Source organism: Aedes aegypti, chromosome 2, assembly GCF_002204515.2.
Source record: "Aedes aegypti strain LVP_AGWG chromosome 2, AaegL5.0 Primary Assembly, whole genome shotgun sequence".
Lineage (NCBI taxonomy): Eukaryota > Metazoa > Arthropoda > Insecta > Diptera > Culicidae > Aedes > Aedes aegypti.
Genome location: NC_035108.1, coordinates 33,677,957 through 33,690,218, shown reverse-complemented (window position 1 = coordinate 33,690,218; position 12,262 = coordinate 33,677,957). Strand labels below are relative to the sequence as shown.

Sequence of the window (12,262 nt, the reverse complement as noted above, 5' to 3'; positions counted from 1 at the left end):
TTTCTGAACTCAAAAGTGACAAAAACTGTTTATGACTTCTGTAAACTGAATACATTTCGATTATACCCCGTTTGGCATAAAGCCGTTTGGCATAATGATTGACTTAGAATGAATATCGGCATTTTCGAAGCTTTAACCGATATCAATACCACCGAGCCCATAGCAAAATGTTTTGGTAGGTTCTCAACAAGCGTGGTCTTTGTTCAGAGATTTTCCAAGCTTTGAATGTCAAAATTGTTGTGACATTAGAGAGCAGAACTAAAAAACTCGTGACGGGTCTGGTGGATGATCTTTTCGAATTAATAATTTCCTATGCATCAGAAAACATTTGAGTATCTTTGAGCTTGTTGCGATGCACATATTTCAAAATAATAAACTGGCAAAGACAGTTCACAGTTATTAATAAAGGGAACGCTCATAAAATATTTCGCTGCAGATCAAGCTCTGTCCCAGTTTGCACGTAACACTTGATGAAAATTACATGATTTATTTTGAGATTATTTTTCATTTAAAATATTTAAGGCTCTATCGCAAAAAAATGTTCGCACAGCATAACTTATATGAACCACACATTTTTAAAGGAAAATTATTGTGGCAAAAATTTTCAACGGTTCAACATAAACCTTAATTCTGGAAGTGAACATCAAAAACATCGTCTATTTTCGAAAGAAGGGAAAATTTGTGATTTAAATAATATTATTTCCAACATAGCTCGAAAGGAGATCATGTGTTTGCAAAAAAGTATGTTGAATATTGACAGATTCTAAAGTAATTATTATTCTAACAGCACGTTTCGCAAGAATTAATAAAATATTAAAATTAAAAAATAGGTAGCATTTAGCTTAACTCAATAATGAAATTTAAAACAGTATAAATAAAAACATCAGCCTTTTTTAAAAGAAGGCAAAATTTATTATGCAACCAATAGGCATAATTTGGAGCATATGGTTGTTGAATAAAGTACAAAATGACATCAATTGACTCCGAAACAAGTCTGATGTCACCTGAAAGATTCGATAGAAACGTAAAATTGAATGTCATCTTAAGAAATGCTTGGTTTCAGATTCATTATGCCAAACGACTTTATTTCACACGTATTTATGCCAAATGACCATTATGCCAAAGGACTTAATGCTTAACGGCTTTATGCCAAACGACTTTATGTCAAATGACCTACCACCATATATTTCAACCAAAACTTTTTCAGTGCTCACGAATATTATTTCTAAAATAGATCCATGTCCAAAAAACGTGAACGTGAATGCCAGGCTTATTGGATTTTATAGCAAAAATTATGGAAGAAGTAGTATTTCGCAATGAAAGAATAAGTAGTATTTCGTAATGAAGGACTAGAACAATAAAATATGATATTAAAATTTAGTTTAAAATGTTGTACGTTTATATTTGATAGTATTGATAGGAGTATTAAAAACGCATAAGCTTACTTCGTAAGTGCATTTTGTAGCCGATTTTACTTTTAGACAATTTGGCCGTCAAGACCCTTCATGCTTAAGTGAACCACGGTAGAGCTCAAGTAGTATTTTGCTCTTTTAACATAACATGTTTCATTTCAAACAGGGAAATGATAAATGGAAGTAAAATGAGTTTGAACAAAAATGATATAAAACGAACCTTATCTCCTCATTAGAGCTGAACAGTTGTCAAATCTTCGAGCTGTTTAGTGGAATACCTGTAAGAGAATGAAATCCGAATTTAGTACTTTATCATTTAATTCCAGGTGCAATTTGTATCCTTTAACAAATAATTTTATTTTGATCTCAACTATGAGGCTACAGAGTCACGTAAACGGAAAAAATATGATAAAAAATGAGCTATCATTTATTTTGCACAGAAAGGCCGATTTTTGTGAAAAGAAATTAAATTTAGGCCAACTTGTACGCAAGCATGAGAAACACTCACTCAGTTATTGCGTTTCCCTCACTTGCTTCCAAGCACAGCCGGGAGCGAGACTGCAGTTTCTCCAAGCCGAACGTTTCAATTTCCTTTGCCCATTCTGCTTCTTCGGCGAGCACTAAGTGAAACAAAAAAAAACGGCGACTGATCGAGTCGCTACCGATTCTGAAAGCCGAAAGCAGCCGAATGCAATACCAAATGATTGTTTACATTCTGATTCCGTTCGAGTGGCATTTGGGTTTGAGTGCTGATGAGCGTTCACTGACTGGCAATACATACCACGGAATGATTCAGTGAGTCGAAATCCGCTCAGTCAGTTCCTTGCATTCGGCGAATGGATGCTAAATGCGTTCACTTGTGCCTCGCAGATACAAGTGTATTGGTATTCATTTCTCTTCGTGTTCCTTCCGATTCTCGGTTTTGCAAAATCGGTTTCGACGCTTTCATTCCACCCAGTACGGTTCAGCTATCACTGAATGATTGGTAGCAGCAGATTTTTTGCTATTTTTTTTATCGGTGACGTTCGGGTGAGTGAGTGAATTTTCCCATGCTTGCATACACGAGACTCGACTTTTGTCACTGAAGACGGCGTCACAATCAGCGTTGCGAAAATCTCAATTTTTCAAAACTAATGCTTGAATGCATGAACACATTTGTAGATCCCGCAACTCGACAGCCAAAATATCATGCATTCGTTTTGGCAGATTTCCGATGGGTTTCAATATTGAATCATTTCTGAAGACATGAAGGTGAGCAAGCGATTTTGAATCAAAATCTCATGTGTGAGTTTTGCGAAGTTTGCTCTCGCAGGAGAACTCAATAATTAAATGTGAATGTGAGTCTACAAACAAAGCTTATATTGGGCTCTGCAAGATAAATCCACGTAATGCGATTATCTGAAAATGTCGATATACCGTCGCAGTGATAATGAAAATCACCAAATGTTTCAGATTTAGCAAATTTGAAACATTTGCGTCTTTGAAGAACGACAAAATCCAAGCCTACTTGAATTTTGACGTTGCGTTTGAATTGCGCGCATATCTTCTGCGCGTTACCGCCGCCGCTGGATGTGGATTTAATATAAGCGCCGCAATAATTGAGGTCATATTCGCTTATTTGTCAAATGATGCAAAATCTAGTATGAGCCTAGTGGTGTAGTAGTAATATCGATTTTCTTTTACTTAATTATCGATATTTTTCCAAAAATATTAAGACAATATCCCTAACTTATCATAATAAATATCTCAAAAATGCAACCTTTACAGTTGCAATTTGAAATAAACATGTTTCTATTCTCTGCTCGGGAAGTGATCTCAATGAACCGGACATATCGTAGAAACACAATCTTCACATAGGAGCAATTGCAGCTGAAAATCTGAAAAACCGACAAACTAACAGCTCGTCTATACAGCTGTTCTGCACCGAACCGAATCGCTTTTCTGACGCCAAACGGATTCACGTGCGATCTGAAGTGAAAATCCTTCCTAGAACTCACTGAAGCCGCTTTTCCAACCGTACTTTCAGTCCACAGTTGGTTGAACATTGTTTCACGCTCGTTTCGACCATAAACCGAAAACTTCCTTTCCATTTCGTTTGAATACTGGGTATCCTATTTGTTCCACTGAGATTCGGTTGATGTCTCACTGATGTTTGCCCACTGGAATTCGGTAACCGGTGGATAAGTTTCCTGTGCGTTGAATCCATGCGGAACCGAACAACGACCACACGCGTTGATTACGAAACTGAGATTTCTGCATAGGAGATTCACTGAATTATTGGTGTGGGTGTTTCCCGAAGTTTTGGGTGGTAACAGATTAAAGCGAATTGAATAGAGCAATTCCAGCTCAACTCGCATAAAAAAATGCTGCATATGGCACCAATCCCTTTCAATATACTTTATACACTGTATACAAGAAAAAACGATTTAAAAAATGTGACCCCGATATCCATAGCGGTAAACGCGCAGCTTTTCAGCAAGATCAAGATAAGGGTCGTGGGTTCAAATCCCGCCGGTCGAAGATCTTTTTGAAATGGATATTCTTTCAATTTCCCTGGGCATAGAGTATCATCGTACCTGCCACACGATATACGATTGCGAAAATGGCAACTTTGGTAAAGAAAGCTCTCAGTTAATAACTGTGGAGCAGTGCTCATGATAATACTTAGTTGAGAAGCTGGCTCTGTTCCAGTTGGGTTGGGACGTTATGCCAAAAAGAATCACTTGCTCAAAGTTTCATTGAAAAACCGACAAAGAATACTATTTCACCAATGTACTGGCTCGAAAAACACGCATTTCTTTAGACACTACCTACTGCAAATGAGGTCTGTCAAACGTAAACGGCAAAGCCTCCGGAAACAAACACAGATGTGTACAACGACGCCTTGATCGTCCTGTGCACAGGGGAACTAGATGTAAAATGCGTCGTCAGGATAAAAACGTGTCACCGAAATATTTACAAAATAGTATTTTATTCAAATTTGATTGTTCCATACAATATATCTATCAATATTAACGCCTCCCAATTTCCATTTTACAAACAACTAAAAAAATCAAAATGATTTTGGCAATTTTTGGAGAAAACGGCGTGAGGCAAAATGTGTCATACTTGATGATGGCTCAGAACCCAATGAAGAAATACAAATAATGTCACAAAACATAGAATAGGTAAGAGCATTTTATCTGTTGCATACATCAGAAATTGAAAAAAAACTAGATGTGTCTACAAAAAAAAAAAACTTTATACAAAATCATCATACTTTCAAATTCGTTGACTTTGGTTTCAATCTTCTTTAGACTTGTGATCTTATTCATGCGATGAGCAATTTAGTGTTTTCTTTGGGGGCGCATATTACCCCTTCCTCCCTTATTATTCATATGTTACGAGGATATGTACGGGTCGTACACCAACCGGATAAAATATTTGTGCGTGGGCTTTTCTCACACGTGCAACTCCGCAGCAATGTCTATAAATCTTGGAACTGGTTTAGAATTTGTTGCCTCTCTAGGTGTAGCGGCCATTATGCCTGCGCGTTTTGTGGCAAACTTTCCCAAAGAGAGGAGATTTGTTGGTTGGCAATCTGTTTCCTTGGGAAACACATGCCAGATATGGTTCGCAATGTAGCGACTAGCAACTCGAGCTTAATTTGGAAATAAGAAAGTAACATTTTTTTTTTCAAAACACACAAAAATAAAATCTGGAAAATTCAGGAATTATTGTTTTTTAACAATCTAAAATTTTGAGAATACATTGGGTCAGTATACCAAAAGCCACACAGCTAAAAAAATCGTGTAAAAATGCGAAGCTATCCTCAAAACTACATTGAAAACTCGTGACTTATGCACAACTACGAGCGATTTGAATTTTGTATATTAGCTACGTAGGGCTTTAAGATAACGGTATTTCAAAATTCCTAATAATTTTCGCTCATCACATTCTGCTCGGGAAGCTGCCACGAATCAAGACGGCTACTAAGGAAACTCCCGTACCCCGAGTACGTTCCGGATAGACTTCCTCGGTGTAGGACTCCAGCTGGGTTTTATTTGTTTGTCGAACTGCCACAGAGGATTTCTTAGCGAAGGGGAAGTGTCATAAGTACACGGAGGGGGAAGCGGGGATTACCAAGGGTGTCACTTTCATCCGGTGCGTTGACAATTATGAGCTGGTTAAACATGGCATGTTTGTCAAGTGGAGCAGCCGGGAAAGCTCGGTGTGGCAATGTCTCAACTCTGCCGGCGATGTGTTAAACGAAATAGAGTGATTCTGAACAACTGTCGACCTCATTCGCTTGGATGATTTATTGTTGCTCGAGAGCAAGCCCCGGCGGTGGCGTGTGGGTGAGGGGGATTGAATGGCTCAGGATGTCGGAGTTTTCTTCAAAGATATGCTCTGCTGGTTGGCATTGTCCGTAAATTTCAATCAGACCGTATTTAAGAGTCACAATATTGTCAAAGTCTGTCATCGGTATGGTGATCTGAAGCAGAATTTGAGGCAAATATGTGATCTAAGAAATTCATGATGATAATCATTTCCAGATACTTAAGTATTGAAAATCTAACCAATAGACTAGAACAATAATTCTAGTTAAAATAAAACAAGTGAAATTTTGAGTTCGTCAGGAGTCAATCATCAATATTAACTTCCTTTTCCCAATCAGCATACAGTCAGGTCTCCTATTAGACACATGGTTGGGGGGCGTAATAGGAATCTGCGTTATAGGAGACCAAGGGCTTATGGGATTCCATAACTTTGGGGGTGTCGTTGAATATCTCGTATGCCAAAAGAGATAGCACCCAGACAACCAGAAATCGCATGAAAGTTCACGTTACAACTCGTTTATTCATACTAATTACATCAAACCCGCAAAACACCGTGGATAAACTCGTCAGTTTGATGAGTTTCCTCGCATAAAACACTTCTTTCTGAGTTCATTTATACATTTTGTTTCGTCTCGTACACTCGTACAAAGTAAGTCGCATCAATCCGTAGCAGCTGTCAAATCAACATTTGTTATCATAAGTTAAGTCGCATAAGATCACAGGTTGATTCAGTAGAATATTTATACACTCACATTGTATGTTATTATTCATCACATAATATATGCACGCATATCGCCTCCACTTTTGTACGTAGAAGGCCTTTTCGCGACATCTTATAAGTGGAATTTTGCACATATAAAGCCTCCAGGTGATTTCATTATACGTACATTTTGGTTGTCTGGGCACTGTACTGTCTTCGGCGAAGTTTCAGTGCTAAGTACGATCTACCTTTAGGAGTTGAGGATCATCCTTTTAGTTGAGAACTGGGCCGGTAGGGGCGCTTTTTCTGATTTGCACTATATGAATCATGAGGGATAAGAATGCAAAATTTTGTAACATATGATATCTCTAAATCCTGATGTTTTGGAAGGATGGTGTCTTCGGAAGAGTTGTTCAGTAGCTCAAGGGCTGTCATGTGGTGGTCATTCTGATACGGAATTACGCCACCAGGCGGCGCTAGTGGGCATGGAATTTTTGTTTTGCGCATAGCTCAATTGCCTGACCGTCTTCGGCAAAGTTGCTCAGCATCACAAGGGCTAACATTATTTGAGCCGAAAGTTTCGAAATTTTGCCACTAGGTGGCGCTAGTGAGCAAAGAATTTTTGTTTTGCGCATAGCTCAGTGCCTGACCACTTAGAAAGATGGTGTCTTTGGCAAAGTTGCTCAGTATCACAAGGGCTAACATTATTTGAGCCGAAAGATTCGAAATTTTGCTACTAGGCGGCGCTAGTGAACAAATAATTTTTGTTTTGCGGATTGCTCAGTAGCCTGACCACTTAGAAAGATGGCGTCTTCGGCAAAGTTGCTCAGTATCACAAGGGTCAATATTATTTGAGCCGAAAATTTCGAAATTTTGCCACTAGGCGGCGCTAGTGAGCAAATAATTTTTGTTTCGCGGATAGCTTAGTAGCCTGATCACTTAGAAAGATGGCGTATTCGGCAAAGTTGCTCAGTATCACATGGGCTAACATTATTTGAGCCGAAAGTTTCGAAATTTTGCCACTAGGCGGCGCTAGTGAGCAAGGAATTTTTGTTTTGCGGATAGCTCAGTAGCCTGACAAAAGGCTATCAATTTTCCTCGCATTGTCACGTTTAAGTAAAAGTGCCTGGAGAAAAATATATATTCATTTTTTTTACAATCGGATAAAAGTGTGGCTAGTAAAGCCTGTCCACGTTAAATTTCGGACACCCAAATAATGGCAGCAAAAAAAAGTTACTCATAATTCAACAAAAACAATTGTTTATTTCAGAATAAAAGAGTTATATCTACAAAATAAACAGTTGACAAGGATGTTAATCCTTCTTTCTGTAAAATTCTCGAACTTTCTGTGGTACACTCGCCATCCGTGTCCGAAATTTATCGTGGACAGGCTTTATCCTAGTATTTTCGACGGATTGGGAGAATTTTTGATCAATTATTTGATATAAGAATGAGTGAGGATCCGTTTACTACTCAAATAAGTAATCGTTAGCTTTTTATATTAACCAAAGAAAAAAATATGTACGTTTATTTTTATTTCGTCATTGCATGAACTTCATTTCTTGAACATTTTCCAAGGTATGGTTTGGATAGAAATGAAGTTTAGTTGGAATGTCAGTCATTACTAATAAATTGGGAAATCCATTCGCTAACAATCTAAATGAGATAACTACGACTGGCCTTATCTCTTTAGTTACACGACACTCTTGTTTGAATATTTTTAAAATATAAACCTTCTTTTTCATAACGATAATTCAATCCTATAAAAAAAACTTTTTCTCCCGATTTCTACGTATATACAAAATCTCGAAACTCTCGGCTCAAATAATGTTAGCCCTTGTGATACTGAACAACTTTGCCTAAGACGCCATCTTTCTAAGTGGTCAGGCTACTGAGCTATCCACAAAACAAAAATTATTTGCTCACTAGCGCCGCCTAGTGCAAAATTTCGAAACCTTCGGCTCAAATAATGTTAGCCCTTGTGATACTGAGCAACTTTGCCGAAGACGCCATCTTTCTAAGTGGTCAGGCTACTGAGCTATGCGCAAAACAAAAATTATTTGCCCACTAGCGCCGCCTAGTGGCAAAAATTCGAAACTTTCGGCTCAAATAATGTAAGTTCTTGTGATACTGAGCAACTTTGCAGATGACGCCATCTTTCTAAGTGGTCAGGCTACTGAGCTATCCGCAAAACAAAAACTATTTGCTCACTAGCGCCGCCTAGTGGCAAAATTTCGAAACATTCGACTCAAATAATGTTAGTCCTTATGATACAGTGATACCTCCATGAGTCGATGTTCCATGACTCGATATCGACTCATGGAACCATACTAGAAACAAAATTTCATGGTTACTATGATGGTCCCTCGAGACTGCATTCCAAAGGATTTCTGTTCCATGACTCGATATTTCCATGAGTCGATGGTCCCTTCAATATCGACTCATGGAGGTTTCACTGTACTGAGCAACTTTGCCGAAGACGCCATCTTTCTAAGTGGTCAGGCAACTGAGCTATGCGCAAAACAAAAATTCCATGCCCACTAGCGCCGCCTGGTGGCGTAATTCCGTATCAGAATAACCACCACATGTCAGCCCTACTGAACAACAGAGCTACTGAACAACTCTTCCAAAGACACCAACCTTCCAAAACATCAGGATTTAGAGATATCATATGATACAAAATTTTGCATTCTTATCCCTCATGGTTCATATAGTGCAAATCAGAAAAAGCGCCCCTACCGGCCAAGTTTTCAACTAAAAGAATGATCCTTAACTCCTAAAGGTAGATCGTACTTAGCACTGAAACTTCGCCGAAGATAGTACTGTGCTATCTCTTTTGGCATACGAGATATTCAACGACACCCCCAAAGTGATGAAATCCCATAAGCCCTGGGTCTCCTATAACGTTCTGGTGTGTCTTATAGGAGTGAGCGTAATAGGAGTGCACGTTATAGGAATGCGTTTAATAGGAGACCCGACTGTATATGTGTCGTATCAGTAGCTGTTGTTTCAATAGGCCTGCTCATCTTCTTCTTCTTGGTATTAACGTCCTCACTGTACAGAGCCTTCTTCTCAGCTTAGTGTTCTTATGAGCTCTTCCACAGTTATAAACTGAGAGCTTTCTTTGCCTAAGTTACCATTTTCGCATTCGTGTATTTTTGACAACCCCGTTGCAAAAACAATGTGATACTAAAAAGCGTCAGTATCCTGGAAAACCAGTTGCTTGAATTCTTCTTTTTCTTCTTTCTGGCGTTACGTCGCATCTGGGACAAAGTCTGCTTCTCAGATTAGTGTTCTTATGAGCACTTCCACAGTTATTAACTGAGAGCTGTTTTTGCTGATTGACCATTTTTTTCTATGCCCTGGGAATCGAGAAAATTTCCATTACGAAAAGATCGTCGTCCAGCGGGATTCAAACCCACGACCCTCAGCATGGTCATGCTGAACAGCTGCGCGTTTACCGCTACGGCTATCTGGGTCCCTGCTTAAAATCATATTTTTCTAATAATGCAAACAATACTACTGCATTTTGATTTCCCATGTTCTTAAAGGGTGCCCTGATTGGGATAGCTGGATTTTTTTGGCAAAAAATAAAGCCTAATTCATAATAGATTTTTTTTTAAGGAATTCAAACCTGGCTAAGGTTTCTAAGAAAAGGCTTAAATTATCTAAACATATTTTAGAAGAAAACTCTATAAATCCAATATAAATCGGATATGGCTCTGGTGTAATTCGTGGAGTAATTTGTGAAAAACTGTATAAAAAAATATTGAGGTTTTCATGAAGTAGTTTTTGAGCCAAATATGAATGAATTTATAGAAGAATCCCTGAATTAGCATTCGGAAAAAGTGTAATAATTTTAGAACCTAAAAAAATACCTGATGGAATTTCTGGAGAATATTTTTTTCGAAAATTAAAGAATGAATTGTAAAATCATTAAGTAAATCAAAATTCATTTAACAAAAAAGGGATTAAAAAATTAAGAATATTCGCGGAAGAGTATTCTTTCACAAACGTATTCAACTAAATATTTTAGAATGGTTAAATTTACAAAAAATAGGTGGGCTTTTTAAATAAATTTTTATGAATCATATATCAGCCTTTCCATGAAAAACCGATCTAGTAGGTCTCCGAATTCCGTGAAAATTTGCTATTTTGTTCCTTATCCGAAATAAGGATACACGTATTTTTGGATTTTTTGATTAGGGTGACCATTTCCGAAATAGGGTGACCAGAAAAATCGCGATTTTGCAAAATTTTTAATTAAAAAAAAATATAACTTTTGAACCGTTCGACCGATTTTCAATCTTTTTGGACGAAATGAAGGCTAAAGATTTTGACTTTTCAGGAAAAATATAAAATTTCACAAAAATTGTGTTTTTACATGAAAAAACTCAATAGTTTCCGTTTTTTTTGTGTTTTGAAGGCCTCGGGACCAAAGGGGCTATCGCTGTTCTCATTTTTTCTTGAAAGCTCAGAAAATTTTACGTATGCTGTCAATTTTTCAGCGATGTATGTTTTATAGTTTTTGAGATATTTTTTTTTTGAAAATAAAAAATCAGTCATTTTTTATCGGCACACACTGTAGGTCTCAGCGCATTAGATTTGTAATGTTTAAAAAAAATTATACCTTTTGAACAGCTTAACCGATTTCCAATCTTTTTGTGTGGAATGAAAGCTTATAATTTCAACTTTTCATACAAAATTGAAAAATCTGATAAAAATATGTTTAAACGTGAAAAATATAAAAAATTCTAGTTTTTTTTAGAAATTTTCATATATTTTAATGTGAAAATTTTTTTTTTCAAAATTTTCTATTTTTTTCTATTTTTTCTAAATAGTTGAGACTTTAAGCTTTCATTCCATAAAAAAAAGATTGGAAATCGGTTGAGCTGTTCAAAAGTTATGATTTTTTTAAACATTACAAATCTAATGCGCTGAGATCTACAGTGTGTGCCGATGAAAAATGACTTTCAAAAAAATATATCTCAAAAACTAAAAAACATACATCGCTGAAAATTTGACAGTTAACGTAAAATTTTCTGAACTTTTAAGAAAAAAATGAGAGCAGCAATAGCCCCTTTGGTCCAGAGGCCTTCAAAACACAAAAAACGGAAACTATTGAGTTTTTTCATGTAAAGGAAAGGAACAAAATAGCAAATTTGCACGGAATTCGGAGACCCACTAGATCGGTTTTTCATGGAATGGCTGATATTAGGGAAAATTTTGTAAGAATCTTAAGATCAACATAAAATAGATTTTTTGATAAATCGAAAGAAATATTTAGTGAATTTTCTGTGAAAAAATGTAGATGAATCCCTGTTTTGTAAGAATCCCTGGATATTTTTTGCAGTGAATTTCTCATGATATCCTTGGACAATTTGAATTTGTGGAAAGAATCCTTGCTCGATGATCTTGAAGACAAGCTTGGTGAGACTCCTTGAATTTCTGAACTATTTCTAGGATAAAGTCCCAGTTATTCAAAAAAGCGCAACAAACTTTTGATGAACAACTGGATGATATCACTACGGACCACGTTTTTGTCTCCAGCACCAAAACACTACTAGTCGCTCAATTAAGGGTTGCTGAATCCATTGCCGTTTTCAGAAATATCATAGCACGTCTAGTATTTGAGAAATTGGCTGTTGAAAATGCAAAAAATGCCTATTTCAACCAACTTGCATGCAAGTTTGCCAGCTTGTAAAGCAATTTATTTGCTTAATTTACCACGGAATTCAAACTTTATGTGTATAACAATACTTATCATCAAAGTTTATAATAGTCTTGATGAGGTAAAATTATATTTTGATGGTTTAGAGAATTATTGTATT

At 36.9% G+C, this 12,262-nt stretch overlaps 1 protein-coding gene across 13 annotated transcripts in view; it reads right to left on the bottom strand.

Moving 5' to 3' along the window:
- Nucleotides 1-12,262, bottom strand: part of LOC5565097 (contactin-associated protein-like 4) — a 310,029-nt gene that overhangs the window by 160,044 nt on the left and 137,723 nt on the right. Inside the window, exon 3 of one of the 13 annotated variants that reach the window (XM_021840467.1) lies at nt 1,633-1,690. The exons of the other annotated variants lie outside the window; for them this stretch is intronic. The gene's annotated coding sequence lies outside the window, so the exon portion shown is untranslated. The remainder of the gene's footprint in view (nt 1-1,632; nt 1,691-12,262) is intronic. 13 annotated transcript variants of the gene reach the window in all.